This window comes from Abramis brama (assembly GCF_963993115.1).
Source record: "Abramis brama genome assembly, chromosome: 2".
Classification (NCBI taxonomy): Eukaryota; Metazoa; Chordata; class Actinopteri; order Cypriniformes; family Leuciscidae; genus Abramis; species Abramis brama.
The window spans coordinates 1370277-1389010 of NC_139964.1; the positions used below are offsets into that span (position 1 = coordinate 1370277).

The 18734-nt window shown below is 39.7% G+C and overlaps 1 protein-coding gene across 2 annotated transcripts in view; it reads right to left on the bottom strand.

Moving 5' to 3' along the window:
- The window catches only part of LOC311077447 (NLR family CARD domain-containing protein 3-like), a 50529-nt gene extending 46569 nt beyond the window's left edge, over positions 1–3960 (bottom strand). The window contains exon 1 of one of the 2 annotated variants that reach the window (XM_084105947.1): positions 3674–3960. The gene's annotated coding sequence lies outside the window, so the exon portion shown is untranslated. The remainder of the gene's footprint in view (positions 1–3673) is intronic. The other variant, XM_084105946.1, reaches the window with a different exon arrangement.
- Positions 3961–18734: the final 14774 nt, after the last annotated feature.

Genomic DNA, 18734 nt, shown 5'->3' on the forward strand with positions numbered 1-18734 from the left:
ACTGATATAAATAGTGTAGAACATTGCATAGAAACTGTGTCTATTCCTCGTTTAGTGAGATCAAATAATAAATCTACTGCAGGATCTAGAAAAAATCTAATCGTTATTAAACCAGAAAATGTTGCTATTAGTAACCAAAAACAATTTCTAAAGCTAGGTCTTCTAAACATTAGATCACTCACACCTAAGGCAGTTATTGTAAATGAAATAGTCACGGATAATAGCTTCGATGTACTTTGCCTTACTGAAACTTGGCTTAAACCTAATGATTATTTCGGTCTAAATGAGTCTACTCCATTAGGATACTCCTATAAGCACGAACCCCGTCTGATTGGTCGTGGCGGTGGTGTTGCAGCGGTCTATAGAGATATTCTCAATGTTACTCAGAAAACGGGTTATAAGTTTATTTCGTTTGAAATACTTGTACTAAATGTTACGCTCTTAGATGTTAGAAAAAAATCCATATTATCTCTAGCCTTGGCTACCGTATATAGACCGCCTGGGCCTTACGCTGATTTCCTAAAAGAGTTTGCAGATTTTCTCTCAGATCTATTGGTCAATGTAGATAAAGCATTAATTGTTGGAGATTTTAACATACACGTAGATAATCCAAATGATGCTTTAGGGGCTGCGTTTATAGATTTATTAAATTCCTTTGGGGTCAAACAAAACGTCACCGGACCAACTCATCGTCTTAATCACACACTCGATTTAATTATATCATATGGAACCGATCCAACCGATATAGATATCATTCCACAAAGTGATGATGTCACTGACCATTACTTGGTAACTTGCATATTACGTACTGCTGTAATATGTCATGCGGCGCCGCGTTTTCGACCAGGCAGAACAATCCTTCCATCCACCATAGATAATTTCTCGAGTTGCTTGTCTGATCTGTCTCAGCTGCTGCCTGAACCCAAACAAACAGATGAACTAGAAGAACTAACTAGCACTATGAGCACCATTCTCTCTAGAACATTGGATGTTGTTGCACCCGTTAGATTAAAAAAGGTTACAGAGAAAATTAAAGCACCATGGTACAATAATACTACGCATGTTCTAAAGAGAGAAACCCGTAATTTGGAGCGTAAATGGAAACAAACTAATTTAGAGGTCTTTAGAATCGCGTGGAAAGACAGTATGTCACGTTATAAAAAGGCCCTAAAAGCGGCCAGGGCTGAGCATCTCCGCAAACTAATAGAAAACAACCAAAACAATCCTAGGTTTTTATTTAACACCGTGGCTAGACTAACAAATAAACAGACGTCACCCGAACAAAATATCCCGTTACAGTTTAGTAGTAATGATTTCATGAACTTCTTCACTGAGAAAATAGAAAACATCAGGACCACAATTGTAAACGTTCAATCCTCAATCGCACCTTATAATTCAGCCTCAATTATCCCCCCGCAAGAACAATTACAGTGCTTTACAACTATAGAACAAAAAGAGTTAAATAAACTTATCACTTCATCTAAAACAACAACATGTTTATTAGATCCTATACCAACTAAACTACTGAAAGAAGTGTTACCTGTAGTGGAAGGTGGTCTCCTCAATATTATTAACTCGTCTTTATCTTTAGGTCATGTTCCAAGAACATTTAAACTGGCAATGATAAAACCTCTCATTAAGAAACCACAATTAGACCCGCATAATCTAGCAAATTATAGACCCATTTCAAATCTACCTTTTATGTCTAAAATACTAGAAAAAGTTGTGTCCACTCAACTGGGCTCTTTCTTGCAAGAAAATGACATCTATGAAAAGTTTCAGTCAGGATTCAGGCCGCACCATAGCACTGAAACTGCGCTCGTTAAAATCACAAATGATTTACTTTTAGCTTCTGACCAAGGCTGTATCTCAATACTAGTTTTGCTTGATCTAAGTGCTGCGTTCGATACTATAGATCATACAATACTCTTAGATCGACTACAAAATTATACTGGTGTTCAAGGACAAGCATTAAGCTGGTTTAGATCATACTTATCAGACCGCTACCATTTTGTCTATTTAAATGGAGAAAAATCGATCATAATTCCAGTAAACTATGGAGTGCCACAGGGATCTGTGTTGGGCCCTCTGTTATTCTCAATATATATGCTGCCACTTGGAAATATTATAAGGAAACATGGAATTAGTTTCCATTGTTATGCTGATGACACTCAAATATATATTTCATCACGGCCGGATGAAAGCGCTAAATTATCCAAATTGACAGAGTGTGTTAAAGATATAAAAGATTGGATGACGCGTAATTTTCTTTTATTAAATCCAGACAAGACAGAGGTAATACTTATCGGTTCAAAAAACCGCCCACAGAACCTCTCACAATACAACTTTGACATCGTAGGATGTCCTGTTACTTTATCCTCTACAGTAAAAGACCTGGGTGTTATACTCGACGGTAACCTGTCTTTTGAAAATCATATTTCGTATGTTACAAAATCAGCCTTTTTCCACCTTAGAAACATTGCTAAGCTACGTAATATGCTATCAGTTTCTGATGCAGAAAAGTTAGTTCATGCATTCATGACCTCGAGACTAGATTACTGTAATGCCTTATTAGCCGGTTGTCCTGCATCCTCAATAAACAAGCTACAGTTAGTCCAAAATGCAGCCGCTAGAGTTCTTACTAGATCAAGAAAATATGATCATATAACACCGATTTTATCATCACTACATTGGCTACCTATAAAGTTCCGTATTAATTATAAGGTATTGCTACTGACTTATAAAGCCCTAAACGGCTTAGCTCCAGTCTATTTAACGGATCTTCTATCACCCTATAATCCATCGCGCTCTTTAAGATCAATAAATTCAAGGCTTTTGGTCATACCTAGGATATCCAGATCAACCAAAGGAGGGAGAGCATTTTCACATTTGGCTCCAAAACTCTGCAATAGCCTTCCTGATACTGTTCGTTGCTCGGATTCACTCTCCCAGTTTAAAACTAGATTAAAGACGCATCTTTTCAGCCAGGCATTCATATAATATTGTTAATCTCACAGTTTCAAACTACAATCCGGCCTCTAGTTCATAAATGCCAGAGGAGAACTGGCCCCCGACTGAGCCTGGGTTCTCCCAAGGTTTTTTTTTCTCCATTAGGTCACCTGATGGAGTTTTAGGACACCATTAGGTCACTTGATGGAGTTTTTCGGTTCCTTGCCACTGTTGCCTTTGGCTTGCTCAGTTGGGGATATTTTGGGGATATTTAATTTTATTCTATCAATCAATAAATTCCACTAGAAACAAACTTTGTTGTATTATTTTATTATACTGTGAAGCTGCTTTGATACAATCTGTATTGTGAAAAGCGCTATACAAATATACTTGATTTGATTTGATTTGATAATCAATCTTCTCACTAAAGCTGATCGTCTGTGAGTCGACGCCTGGCCTTCAGGAGACCGAAAGTGTTCAGTTTTACATCTTTACTTTCCACCTCTGTATATTTCAGATTGTGAAGAATCACAGGATCAAAAAGCAGAATCCCTAGAGCTCGATATCATGATAATCCTGAAAATGAACTTGTTCACTTTTACATGCGTCACAAAACCTAAGTATTAACAAAACGCTACTTGAAGATCGAGTTTAAATATGATAGCGACGCGAAAACATTTTACAATAATATGGCATGGTATCTGAAACAGATAAATGAACTTACCGTGCTGTGATAACTATATATGTTTCAAGACTTCTGAAGGTGAATTTACATTTCCTCAGGATCTTCTTTACTTTCGGTTTCTGAAAGCGCATGCGCAGAGGGCTCAGATATCAGCGATAAACCCCGCCCATCTCTCTTCTTCTTCATTCAGTGTTCTGGCGGGTTTAGTTCTGTCGTGAAGGATGTTTAGCGCCTCCTGCTGTATACTGGAGTGTGTGACATCATGACCTCCTCAATCTCTAAGCGCAGAAATGCTGTAATAATGGCGTTAGACTTCTCTTTACATCTGTAAATATCATCAAGCTGGTTTTGTCATTTATGAAGCAAACAGTTTGATCATCTGAGAGATTTCCAGGGGTCTGTGATTATACGAGCAGAAGTTTCTTTAATTACTGCCTTTTCCTCAGTTTTACTCAGTTTCTCATTCATTCACCAATATCATATTTTACTAACTCCCAGTTATTACTAAAACAGCATTCATTACAGCTTTTTACAATAATGCTTAACAAAATATGTAACTTTAAGCTTAATGGTAGATATAAGACAGATATTTAATGTCAGTATGATGGTTTAATAAGTGCTTACAGAGAGCTTAGTCTTTATATAGATAGCCGTACAGTCAGTCAGCACAGCTGCAAGATCCACTCACATTAGCATCACAACTTCACAAGCACAAGTGTGAACGGGCCTATGGATTTAAGCCAGAAACCAGATGAAGGACCAAGACGCCCTCTCCGCAAATACCCAGCCCAGATGTTTGGACACCAGCGAAGAAGCTTCCAGAGTTAAGTTTGTTTTTCACTCTGTTGAACGAGCGACGCAACAGTCATTCATTAATACGTTTTTCAAGGTTAGTAAAATACTTCCGAATTCAGTTGATAATGAATATAAATGCTTAATGTTTTAACTTTGTCTGTTAAAGGTACATTAAGCAACTTTTCATGTTAAAAATACCCATTTTTCTAACCCATACATGCTTAAACAATTGCCTGATGGGCTGAATGAGCCCTTCTATGATCTCTGCGATTGCCTCTATAATCCTGTACAGTAAAATAAATTAGAGGGATTCGGGACGGAATCGACTGGGCGTGATGTCATGCGCGTTCACGCTCACCTGGCTATGTCTGGCAGGTTTGTGTATTCGCCGCCATTATCCGCATCAGCGAAGACAACTCAAGCGACTTTGGCAAAAATAGAAGATGGATTCAAAGAGACCGGCTTCTAGTTCATCCCAAACCCCAACGCAAACTCCACGTAACCGCGTGCACAACTCTGGTTGCAGTTTCGCGTGTCGCCAGAAGGGGGCATAGTTCTGCAAAAACTCAGAGACTTGCGCAATGCACCTTTAATGTAGATGACTTTGAACTTAAGTGTCAAAAAACAACGTTAGGCTGAGATAATGGCGCTTGGAGACACGTTTAATGGCGAACAGTTTACCCATAGTTTAGAATAAGTTTAGCTTCCGTTCCTCACTCCACTCCAAGTGAAACAGAGTAATAGTTTCTTTAATATCCACTGCATTCTTTCATTACAGTGTTATAATAAATCTTAGCTGTTATAATTTACAGTTCAATCCTTAAGGTTCAACCATTAGATTATAGATTGATGCCTAACGTTCTTTATACTCATGTAAATAAAAGCAGGTTTCCTTTGGATCCTTAAAATGTCTGAGTTTGTGTCTCATATGATGTGTAGTTTTATTACATGGCTTGGTTGAGTTCTGATGTAGAATATGCGGTGTGTTATCTCTTGAGAACAGAGCGTTGCCATGGACACGCAGGATTCTAACAGACAACAGAGCGTTGCCATGGACACGCAGGATTCTAACATAGAATAGAGCGTTGCCATGGACACGCAGGATTCTAACATAGAACAGAGCGTTGCCATGGACACGCGGGATTCTAACAGAGAACAGAGCGTTGCCATGGACACGCAGGATTCTAACATAGAACAGAGCGTTGCCATGGACACGCAGGATTCTAACATAGAACAGAGCGTTGCCATGGACACGCGGGATTCTAACAGAGAACAGAGCATTGCCATGGACACGCAGGATTCTAACAGAGAACAGAGCGTTGCCATGGACACGCAGGATTCTAACAGAGAACAGAGCATTGCCATGGACACGCAGGATTCTAACAGAGAACAGAGCGTTGCCATGGACACGCAGGATTCTAACAGAGACGGAACGGACTATTTTCTTTAGCGGAAGCAATACAATCGTTTTTAAATCAATAAACTCCTTTTTAAATCAATATTTTGTGTCGAATTATTGATTTAATTGGTGGGTAGCCATGTAATAAGCGGGATAATGTAGAGCGAGGCAGTTGTTATAGCGAACACAACCCCTTCAGGATTCAAGACCCCTCCGCAGCCTGTGTTGTATTCGCTATAACCACCGCCTCGATCTACATTATCCCTTACATAGCCTATTACCATATCACACGAGCAAGAGTGCCTTCTCCCAAAAAAACAGCATGATTGCAAACATATTTATTTTATAAAAGAACTTAAAATTGTAATATTTACAAAATATTGTATATTTTTTCCCCCGTTTATTCCGGAATTTTCTAAATGAAACCGCAGCCGATTCATGTCTCCAAGCAACACAAAGCGGTGGAGGGAGTGTCTGGCTAAACTGATGTGATAGGTCCGCTTTGATCTGAACATCTTAAAATGATAAATATGATGCACACAGCTCTTTTTATAATGTCATTTTAATGTTATGATGCTTTAAAAAACCGTTAATGAATTAATGTGTGACGATTCAAATCTGTTGAGATGATAAATTAATTATAGCACTTTCTACTTTTGCCTATTGCCGAGACGTTGTGTCTGGGCCTCTCTCTCATTCCCTTCTCTCTCTAATGCGGGACACTGGAGTTCTCCGGTGGAAACACCTCATCGGCCTCAGCCTTATCACAGCTGCTGTTGTGCTGGGAGAAACCTCTAGAAGTGCAGGTGTTCTTGCAGAGTCCACATTTTATTGTGGTTTATTTGGTGGGGGATGAGGGTTTCTGGGTAACAGACGGATGTGGAGATGCAAGCATTGATCTATTCATGTACCAGAAGATCGGAACTGCTAAAACATAATAGACTCAATCATCAACAATATGGAGCTAGACACAATACCCTAGACTCTTTAGTGCAGTCTCCCTCTTTACAGCAATGTCAGTGTCCTGCATCAAGATAGTAAAACATATAAAATGAAACTGGTTAAAGGCAGGGTAGGTAGGACTATATAAAAATAAAAGATCCACATTTGTTAAAACTTTCTATATATATCAATACATAATTAAAATGTAAGTACTCTGAAAAAAAGAGTATAAAAATCAAGTGACTCTAGACCGTTTAATCTGTATTAAACACAGCTCATTATTTCGATTCGGGACGAATCAAAGGATTGGCTTAGGCGACTGTCACTCTCTCTCGCAACCATGGCAACCACCCTTTTGCCACGGGATCTGCCCACTTGCGCGCGCACGTTTGATTTGAGGAATTCGAGAGGCACGGAACCTAGGAATAGCAAAACAATGGCAGAGAAAGAGCAATCAAAATTCACATTACCGGCATGCAGTTAGTGAAGGCAAACAAGGCAAAAAAAGAAGACAGTACAAGAAAAGGTAATGAACAAAAAGTCTTTGGATAAACAAAGAAATAAAACGCGTGTCAATATCGGCGTAGCTTTCCAGCGACCACTCCGTCCTCAGCCTCTACTTCCTCGGACCCTAGTTGCACGCCACGGCCTCTTGCACGACCTCCTCTGCTTCGCCCTAAAATTATTTTTATTTTACAAAAGGACATTTTACAAACCTACATTTTGCGCATGTGCTCCTGCACGCACTTTTCCAGTCACAACACAGCAATCAAAGGAGGACGCGCTGAAAACTGTAATGCTGTTCTCTTCCTTCATAACTCGTACTGAGAAGGTTTGAGTTGCAGAGGAATTTGTGACTGTTTCAGCTGTTCAACCACATCAAAGTTTCGTAATTAGTAAGTCCGTGCTTTTTCTCTTTTTGTTCTTATGTGCTGAAGGGCTGCTGTGCCTTGGTGAAACGGTGTTTGTACGTGAAGAGCTCTTTTCCAAAACGCCATAAACCTAAAAAGCTGCCTCAAAGAACCAGCAAAAGTAATGATTATGAATGTGTAAAATATTGCAATAAGACATTTTAATTGTTTATTAATTTCTGTGTCGGCTGCAAAGATGAAGTTGACGATATTTGACTCGCGATCTTCGCAGTAGGCTAGTGAACGCATGCACCGGAGAAATGCACATTTATTAGGCTACATAGTTTTATTTTGTTTTGGATGGTTTTGTTTAGAACCAGATTTCTGTAAATATATTCCACATTTTTTAGGCCTGTGAGGCGAGGCTACGGTTCGGTTCACGATGATATAATCTCCAGTTCAAGCACCTTATGTTGTGATTGATAGCCTATATTTACTTTATGTATTTAATCCAGGAATGAAAATATTAATGAATTAATGAAAAAAAAAAATATTAAAATTAAGATACAATTAATACAAAACGAAATTCGTTTTAAAGAAAGGCTTTGTGCTTTCTGTTTTGAGGTCTCTGTTAAAGTTTGAAAGTCTTAGTGCAGCTTTCAGAGCGCTGGCGTCCATAATGGAGAAATGTCAAGTAATATTGTTTTTTCCTCATAAATGCAAACACGAAAAATAAAAGACAAAAACTTTTTTAAAAAGACAAACCATAAATTTAGAAAAAAAAAAAGAAAAAAAAAAGGATTTATAGCGTTTTGGGGGAAAAATGAATGGATTTATACCGTTTTGAAAATGTTGATTGATCATCAACAATATTGTTGTTTGATTTAATAATCACTGTTGCAAGAAGTGCCTAGTTAAGTGTTTTTTTTTTTTTTTTTTTTTGTAAGTGGAAAAAGTAGGGGCTGCCACAGATTCTGTTTAGTTAGCTCCTTTATTGTTTTTTTCTATAGCCTAGAATAATACAGGTCAAATGCAGCAAGTCAAAAGACCAACTGGACCTTCTTTGCCAGTTTGCTCACATTTCTTTGAAGGATGGCAAAAATATCGCCTGAATATCGATATCTAGATATTGGAAAAAAATATCGAGATATTCATTTTTGTCAATATCTCCCACCCCTACATGCAGAACACCATATATGTTATGAATCTTACACGAAATTCATCTTCATCACAATATACCTGATGGTAATGTAAAAAAGTGTATCAATGCAACCTGTTTTTAGCTTATATAACTAGCTCGTTAGCGAATCAAAAAATATATATTTTAAATTTACCAATATCAATATGCTAGCTTGATAGTGAGTACTAAAATACATCTTATTTGTTTATTTTCATAAGCAATTAGCGTTAGATTTTTTTATTACATGTGATTCTGACATGATGTCACTACATGCACTGTGCTCCTTCCTCTCTGCTTGTCTCAGGTAAATAATGCGTCTTCAGCTCAGCGGTTGGAGTCGCGCGTTCATGTGTTTTGGGGGCGTGGCTTTGGAAGGAGCCCAGAAGGGAGGGGGTGGAGTGAATGGAAATAATGAACTGTCTTTAAAACAGTCCTGAGAGGTCTACAGACACTCGATTTTTATACTTTCTTTTTCAGAGTACTTACATTTTAATTATGTATTGATATGTACATAAAGTTTAAACAAATTTGAAAAAGAAGTTTTTTAGACCATTCCTACCTACCCTGCCTTTAAGTCGATCCATGCATTTACTGTGAGTCTGTGAAGGCTTAAAGGTTAAAGCTGCTCTGAGTGATGTTGGGTGACGGCACTTCTTGTTGACGTTTAAAGTATTGTCAAGCAAAACGGAGGCTAGCTCGACCCTCCCTCCTCCTCATCCGCGCACTAACCCCCCAAACCCTTCTTGTGGGTGATTGGCTGGAGCAGTGTATTATGTGTCGTGGTGCGGGTGAGCCCAGTGTGTGTTTGCTGCTGTGTGTGGAGCCTGGGGTGTCTACAGAGACGGCTAGCGGATGAGGAGGAGATGTTTGCTGGATGTGACGAACACTGTGTGACATCGCCTAGAGCACCTTTAAGTGTGAGACTGAGAGCTAGTTTATGTAGGAATGAATGAATGGGAAAGTTGGTTGCAGTCACAAGCGTGGCACTTAAAATGTGAGATGTCTTCTATAGATGAATGCGGAGAAGGGTGGTGTGTGTGTGCAGAGATGCTTCAGGAGAGCATTCCAGGTTTGGCATGAAAATGGGCAGTTTTCATACAGGCCGAGATAAGAAACCCAACCTGCATCGATTCCTTATTCTTTCTGGGGGGTTTCTCCCTAAATTCTTTCCCAGGTGTCAGAAAAGGAAGAGGCTTAACTCAAGTCACTGGTGGAGCAGCTGGACGTCCACGCTCTGATGTGTGCAAGATTACCTGCTGCATCTCCTCCATCAAGGTCTCCCTGTGCCATGCAGTGCCAGTCTTCTAGTGTCTAGGCGGACAGTGTACAGGCGAATGGCAGATTTACACATCACTGTTAGAGGTCTATACAGCACTTTATCAGACTCAGAACTTAGGATAACCTTGTTGGTGAAATCAAAGAAAGCATGCCACATGCAGGTTATGGGCTTGTTGAGGGGAGTTTGCAAGCCAGAGGACATCGGGTTCAGTGGGAGAGAGTTAAGGCCTCAATGCATCGTGTTGACACCATGGGGATCCTCTCCCGCTTGAACATGCTAGGGTGTTTTGTGCGGCGCAAATACTCCGTTGCTGGACCAAAAGCACTTGCACACACTGATACGCACCACAAACTGATCCGGTGAGTGAGTGTCTGTCTGTCTCTACATCTTTCTGTCTGTATCAATCAATCTATCTCAAACTTTTCAATGTTGTCTCAAAGAAATGCTTAATTCTAACATGAGTTGTCTATTGAATATCTAGGTACAATATAGTCATCTTTGGTGGCATTGATGGAATTTCCAGAAAGGTAATAATATCTTATAAAACACAAGTCAACACAAGGTCAGCTCGACTAAACTCTTTAACTCATTTATATCCTGCATTTTCCCGACAGATCATGTGCCGCAAATAACAATCTGTCCTCTACAGCCTTGGCCTTCTTCCAGCAGTCCACTGAACATCACGGTATTTTAATAAACAACTAAAACAATAATAGTTGCAGCAACATCTGAATGTGAAATGCATACATACATATAGGTGTGTATATATATATATATAAGTGGAAAATGTGTGTACAGTACGAGTGTGTGTGTTCGGGTAACCCTGCTAATTCTAGCATTAAACTGAATTGAGCTGAACTTCCACATGCTGCAGTTTTCAGTTTTATTTGGGTGTCTAAATAAACCCTCCATGCATGATGTTAAAGGGTTAGTTCACCCACAAATGATCATTTATTCATCATTTACTCAGCCTCATGTCTCTCCAAACTGTATGACTGACTCTCTTCTGTGGAATATAAACAATGTGTTACTAATGAAACAGTTTCAATTCCCATTTATGGACCAAAAAGTCAATGGAAATCAATGGGAATTTCAACTGTTTTCTTACTGACATTCTTCAAGATTCTTCTAGTGTATTCCACAGAAGAAAGACAGTCATGCAGGCTTTAGGTGTGTAAGAGTGAGTAAATGATGAAAGATTAGAACTTTCGTTTAACAACATAATAAAGAAGGCTTTGACTGGAATGTTTATCATGATTAGCGTTGATCAATTCTTCTTCAGAGTAAGAGGTGGCCGTGGCGTAGAGAACGTCGGCACAGCACGCCTGATGTTCACCGTACGGGGCGCAGGAAGGTCCAGCTTTATTAGCTTTATAACGAGTGTCCACAATCAGAGGCGGGTCGTTTCTCTCCTCTCTTCAAATGTATTGCTATGGTCTTTTTTTGTTGCTTTAGATGTTTGTAGGACTTAGGTTGTCTATAGGATACTTTGTTTAAATATCCATTGCTTTTAAATGGCAGATGTATTAAGTTTCCTGGCATTAGATTACAGTGTTAAAAACTAGTACAAGTATATTTTTATATTTATATCAAAGTACGTTTTCACTATCTGTTAATCACTTTTTAAAAAATGATGGTGGCGCTCTAAAACCTGTGCTGTTGATTATTTGCCATTGCTTTTTTGTTTTTTACATGAAACAAAACGTTTGAAATAAGACTAACTTTAAAAATGTGTCCACCTTATTCCTGACGAGCTTTACTGCTTTCTGGATTATGGGTTATTCCTGACGAGCTTTACTGCTTTCTGGATTATGGGTTATTCCTGACGAGCTTTACTGCTTTCTGGATTATGGGTTATTCCTGACGAGCTTTACTGCTTTCTGGATTATGGGTTATTCCTGACGAGCTTTACTGCTTTCTGGATTATGGGTTATTCCTGACGAGCTTCACTGCTTTCTGGATTATGGGTTATTCCTGACGAGCTTTACTGCTTTCTGGATTATGGGTTATTCCTGACGAGCTTCACTGCTTTCTGGATTATGGGTTATTCCTGACGAGCTTTACTGCTTTCTGGATTATGGGTTATTCCTGACGAGCTCACTGCTTTCTGGATTATGGGTTATTCCTAACGAGCTTTACTGCTTTCTGGATTATGGGTTATTCCTGACGAGCTTCACTGCTTTCTGGATTATGGGTTATTCCTGACGAGCTTCACTGCTTTCTGGATTATGGGTTATTCCTAACGAGCTTTACTGTTTTCTGGATTATGGGTTATTCCTGACGAGCTTCACTGCTTTCTGGATTATGGGTTATTCCTGACGAGCTTCACTGCTTTCTGGATTATGGGTTATTCCTGACGAGCTTCACTGCTTTCTGGATTATGGGTTATTCCTGACGAGCTTCACTGCTTTCTGGATTATGGGTTATTCCTAACGAGCTTTACTGCTTTCTGGATTATGGGTTATTCCTGACGAGCTTTACTGCTTTCTGGATTATGGGTTATTCCTGACGAGCTTCACTGCTTTCTGGATTATGGGTTATTCCTGACGAGCTTCACTGCTTTCTGGATTATGGGTTATTCCTGACGAGCTTCACTGCTTTCTGGATTATGGGTTATTCCTGACGAGCTTCACTGCTTTCTGGATTATGGGTTATTCCTAACGAGCTTCACTGCTTTCTGGATTATGGGTTATTCCTAACGAGCTTTACTGCTTTCTGGATTATGGGTTATTCCTGACGAGCTTTACTGCTTTCTGGATTATGGGTTATTCCTGACGAGCTTCACTGCTTTCTGGATTATGGGTTATTCCTGACGAGCTTCACTGCTTTCTGGACTATGGGTTATTCCTGACGAGCTTCACTGCTTTCTGGACTATGGGTTATTCCTGACGAGCTTTACTGCTTTCTGGATTATGGGTTATTCCTGACGAGCTTCACTGCTTTCTGGATTATGGGTTATTCCTGACGAGCTTCACTGCTTTCTGGATTATGGGTTATTGCTAACGAGCTTTACTGCTTTCTGGATTATGGGTTATTCCTGACGAGCTTCACTGCTTTCTGGATTATGGGTTATTCCTGACGAGCTTTACTGCTTTCTGGATTATGGGTTATTCCTAACGAGCTTTACTGCTTTCTGGATTATGGGTTATTCCTAACGAGCTTTACTGCTTTCTGGATTATGGGTTATTCCTGACGAGCTTTACTGCTTTCTGGATTATGGGTTATTCCTAACGAGCTTTACTGCTTTCTGGATTATGGGTTATTCCTAACGAGCTTTACTGCTTTCTGGATTATGGGTTATTCCTGACGAGCTTTACTGCTTTCTGGATTATGGGTTATTCCTAACGAGCTTTACTGCTTTCTGGATTATGGGTTATTCCTGACGAGCTTCACTGCTTTCTGGATTATGGGTTATTCCTGACGAGCTTCACTGCTTTCTGGACTATGGGTTATTCCTGACGAGCTTCACTGCTTTCTGGATTATGGGTTATTCCTAACGAGCTTTACTGCTTTCTGGATTATGGGTTATTCCTGACGAGCTTCACTGCTTTCTGGATTATGGGTTATTCCTAACGAGCTTTACTGCTTTCTGGATTATGGGTTATTCCTGACGAGCTTTACTGCTTTCTGGATTATGGGTTATTCCTGACGAGCTTCACTGCTTTCTGGATTATGGGTTATTCCTGACGAGCTTCACTGCTTTCTGGATTATGGGTTATTCCTAACGAGCTTTACTGCTTTCTGGATTATGGGTTATTCCTGACGAGCTTCACTGCTTTCTGGATTATGGGTTATTCCTGACGAGCTTCACTGCTTTCTGGATTATGGGTTATTCCTAACGAGCTTTACTGCTTTCTGGATTATGGGTTATTCCTGACGAGCTTTACTGCTTTCTGGATTATGGGTTATTCCTGACGAGCTTTACTGCTTTCTGGATTATGGGTTATTCCTGACGAGCTTCACTGCTTTCTGGATTATGGGTTATTCCTGACGAGCTTCACTGCTTTCTGGATTATGGGTTATTCCTAACGAGCTTTACTGCTTTCTGGATTATGGGTTATTCCTGACGAGCTTTACTGCTTTCTGGATTATGGGTTATTCCTGACGAGCTTCACTGCTTTCTGGATTATGGGTTATTCCTGACGAGCTTTACTGCTTTCTGGACTATGGGTTATTCCTGACGAGCTTCACTGCTTTCTGGATTATGGGTTATTCCTAACGAGCTTTACTGCTTTCTGGATTATGGGTTATTCCTGACGAGCTTTACTGCTTTCTGGATTATGGGTTATTCCTGACGAGCTTTACTGCTTTCTGGATTATGGGTTATTCCTGACGAGCTTCACTGCTTTCTGGATTATGGGTTATTCCTAACGAGCTTTACTGCTTTCTGGACTATGGGTTATTCCTGACGAGCTTCACTGCTTTCTGGATTATGGGTTATTCCTGACGAGCTTTACTGCTTTCTGGATTATGGGTGGCACTTCCGGTTTGGGGAACTTCCTTTCAAAAACACTGAAACGAATCATTTCAAATCATAAGATTGTCCACAAGTAAAGCTGATCCGTCAGTTTGAGTGAATGAGCTGTAAGTTTTCTTCCACGATATATGTTCAGACATCATGAGAATAACATAACACTTGGTATTTTAACGTGGTGTTATAAGAATAACTATGGCAAGAGCTCGTTTCAGTTGCTGCGTTCGTTTCCTTGTGATAATGTTCTTTTTTCACTTTGCATTTTGCTGTAAACGTATGAAGAAATGACAACATACTGATCATTTGTGGTCTCTTCTCCCGATTTAGTTTACGATATATGCCATTAATAATGCACGAAGAATCTCACATTTTTCTTCTCAATCCTAACGTCTTCTTTCCAGGTTTGTTTTCACAGGTAAATACAATTTATGATGTCAAAATGACGGAAATCACTTCGAAATAGTATCACTCAATGCTGAAGTTAATGAACATTTTTGATTAAGCCAACGTGTGTAACATAACACAGATATTACTACAGTGATATTTAACCCGTCTGTTATTGCTGTGGAAAGAATCGCGCTTTTGGGGTTGTTCATGGGCTCTTGTTGAAAGTACCTTGTTGATGCTTTAACAATTTTAAATGTCCTTTTTAATGTTCGATGGTTGAAGGATGAGTAGAATAATATAATCTCATTGTACCCAACGTACAGAAAAAAAATGTTCATAAGGCAAGCCTTTCACTGATTGTTTACAGCTTAATGGAAGTTACACCCATAATTCGCACAAAGCGGCATGGGGCGTAAGAATAAGGCGGATACATTGAAAATAATTATTTATAAAATATCACTTTTCCAGGATTGAGAGGCTGTGGAGAGACTGAGCTGTAACCACCATATGCTAGAGTGTGCTGCACTCACTGGAAGATGATGATGGGTTCTCTGACCTGTCTAACAACATGCATCTCTTTAGTTGCCATTATGTGTTCTTGCCCAGAACACAAGCTAGCCTGGACGCATTTCATGATGGATGGGATAATCACCCAGCTCGAACCGAGGGGAACATGACACCCAGTCAGCTCTGGGAGACGGGAAACATTCAGCATGCGGAGGCAGAGCCAGAGTTTGGAGACACTGAGGTAATAAAATGTCATCAAACAAATCACTGCAATAACATTAGGAAGTGTGAGCTTTCTTTTGTTGACGACAGAAATGTGACCTTGCTGACCCAGCTAATGTTACTCAAATATTTAGTTACGCTATGTTATATAACTTGCTGATATAAAGTAATTTAAAGGAGAACTCCGGTCAATTTAAACATTAAACTCATTTTATTGTAAATTTGGAGTGCTGTCAATACAGAGAACAACGACAAAAATCGGTGTTGCCTACACCATGTTATTCTCTTTTTAAAATTTGCACCCTGTTGACTTCAATGGGGCAAGTTTTAAACCTGCTTTTAGCCTCTTAACATCCTTGATGTGTCATTACAAGTGCACAGGTCATGTGAGTGATTCCTTCCGAGTGAACACGGGTGAATCTGACTGCAGTAGATGTGCAAGATATGTATAAAAATGATGTTATTTAAGCCAGCGCAAATACCTGTGTTTACATCCTGTTTTCGGTTGAAGTCCAAAGTAGTCGATTGCCGAGTTCACGCGCGTGATCATAGGTAACTAAACCAATGCGCGTGAACTCAGAAGGAATCACTCACATTTTCTGTGCACTTGTAATGACACATCAAGGATGTTAAGAGGCTAAAAGCAGTTTTAAAATATGCCCCATTGAAGTCAACAGGGTGCAAATTGTAAAAAGAGGATAACATGATGTAGGCAACACCGATTTTTGTCGTTGTTCTCTGTATTTACAGCACTCCAAATGTACAATAAAATGAGCTCAATGTTAAAATTGACCGGAGTTCTCCTTTAATAGTACAATTTATAAATAAAATACTGATTAATCCATTTTAGGAACTGTACCTTCAACACCTTGACTGGGAAGATTGTGGCCCGGCTTATGATCCACAACATGGAGTCATTGTTCCCACAGCGGACAGCCTGTTGATCCCAGAGGAGCTAGACTTGACCATTGACCCCATGAGACCCTCGACATCATACGGCACAGATATCTATCTGGCAACCACTCACTACATACAGCACATACTGGGCAAACAGTGAAGCACAGGTTTATTGTTATTCTTTTCAATCTCTTCTCCATGTTGAACCAAGTAAACAAAAAGAAAAGACTGACTGTACAGGTTGTATAGCACGTATCACTGCATAAACAGTGAAGAACAGTTTGCTTTTTATTCTTTTCCACCTATGTAGTGCTTTTATTTGTTCAAATAAATCAATAAAAATAAAATAAAAAATTCCACCTCACTATCCACGAACAATGTTTGGATAGAATTAATAGATCTAGATGGTTAATAAAACAAGAAATAGCCCTAGTACTGTTAAAGACCAGTAATTACACCAGTCCAAATCCCGTATCCACAGTTTTTGCCATCCCTACTGTGAATATATTATAGTGACAATTTTATAAAAGAAACAAAAAGATATCCAAATGCTTCTATTTATTTCCATTAATAGCATTTTTTTCCTGCACATGCATCTCAATGTTACAATTAAAAAAGTGTGTGTGTGCACTGTCAAATCGATTAATCACATCAAACTAAAGTGTATACACACACACACACACACACACATACACTACTGTGCAAAAGTCTTGCGCACGTTAGTATTTTCAAACCATAAAAATGTTTTTAAGCCAGTTATTTATATATTTTGCTGTAGTGTCAGTAGGAAATACTACTTTACATTTCCAAACATTCATTTAGCCATTAATTGTAATAATCCAGTGAGATTTGAGTATGCACAAGCAGTCCGACTAAACCCATAAGAACTGTGGGAACGTCTCCTAGACGCTTGAAGAAACCTTCCTGCAAAGCCACCTAAAACTATGTGCAAGTAAACCTGGTCAAAAGCTGCTTTACACACAAAGGGTGCTCACACCAAATATTGATTTGATTTAGTTAATAGAAGTTGATAGATCAAATCTGTTTATGACTTTTTTTTAAAGCATCCTCACTTTACAGCATTTTTACACAAGTGCCTAAAACTCTTCAGTTTGCAGGAAGATGTCTGTCTCAGTTTAATCTGTGTCTTCATGTAATCACAGACAGATCTCCGTGTGGAGCACCGGCTGTTGGCAGACTGCTCGTGCATACAGAAATCTCGCTGGATTATTACAATTAATGGCAAAATAAGTCTTTGGAAATGTAATCTAATATTTCCCACTGACACACTACAGCAACAGATATAAATGACTGGCTTAAAAACCTTTTTTTTTAAAACACTGATGTGCCTAAGACTTTTGCACAGTAGTATACTGTATACACACACATATACTAGAGATGCACCGAATGATTGGCTGGTGACCAGAATTGGCAGGTTTTCACATGTCTGACATATGCCGATGTTATGCCGGTCAAATGCCCTCTGGCGCCGCATGATTAACACCAGCAACAGCAGCATCACACGTGCACACGGACCCACATGTAGGAAACCTCGTGAATTACGCCCGTTTTACACTGCAAGCGAGCGGTGCATATTTTTTCCGGTGCGCATGTTAATCAGTGAGTGTGTTCACGCCGCGGGCGGGAGCAGCGCGCGAGTGTCAAGCAGGAGCGTCGCGTGAGCAGCAGTGAAGGGTTTCGGCGCAGAGTCTATTGTTGCTGCGCTGCTCACACTCAATTAAAGTGAAAGCACACTTTTGGACAAAATAAATGCACAGAATTTGCATGTCTAGTGTGTTTTAACAAGAACTGGAGTAGGCTAAAGGCCTCATTATACTCCTGCGTCAAACTCACGCCGTAGCTACGCCATAGGCTGTGTGTAGCGCGCGTACCCTGACGTGCACCTCTCCAAAAATGTAACAACGCATCAACTCTACGCGGACGCAAGCGCTGTGATTGGTCTGCTAGGACCGCTCCCTCGGGTTTCACACGCTCCCTCTGCAAGTGTAATTGCGCGTCAACGTGGACAACGACGCAGAAGTATAAATGAAAACCAGCGCGTTACTTACAGCGTAGATGAGGCTCCGGCGCAGGTCCGACGCAGGAGTATAAATCAGCCTTAAGAAAATGAAGACTCAAAAATATTTATAGAAAATTTACACATTTA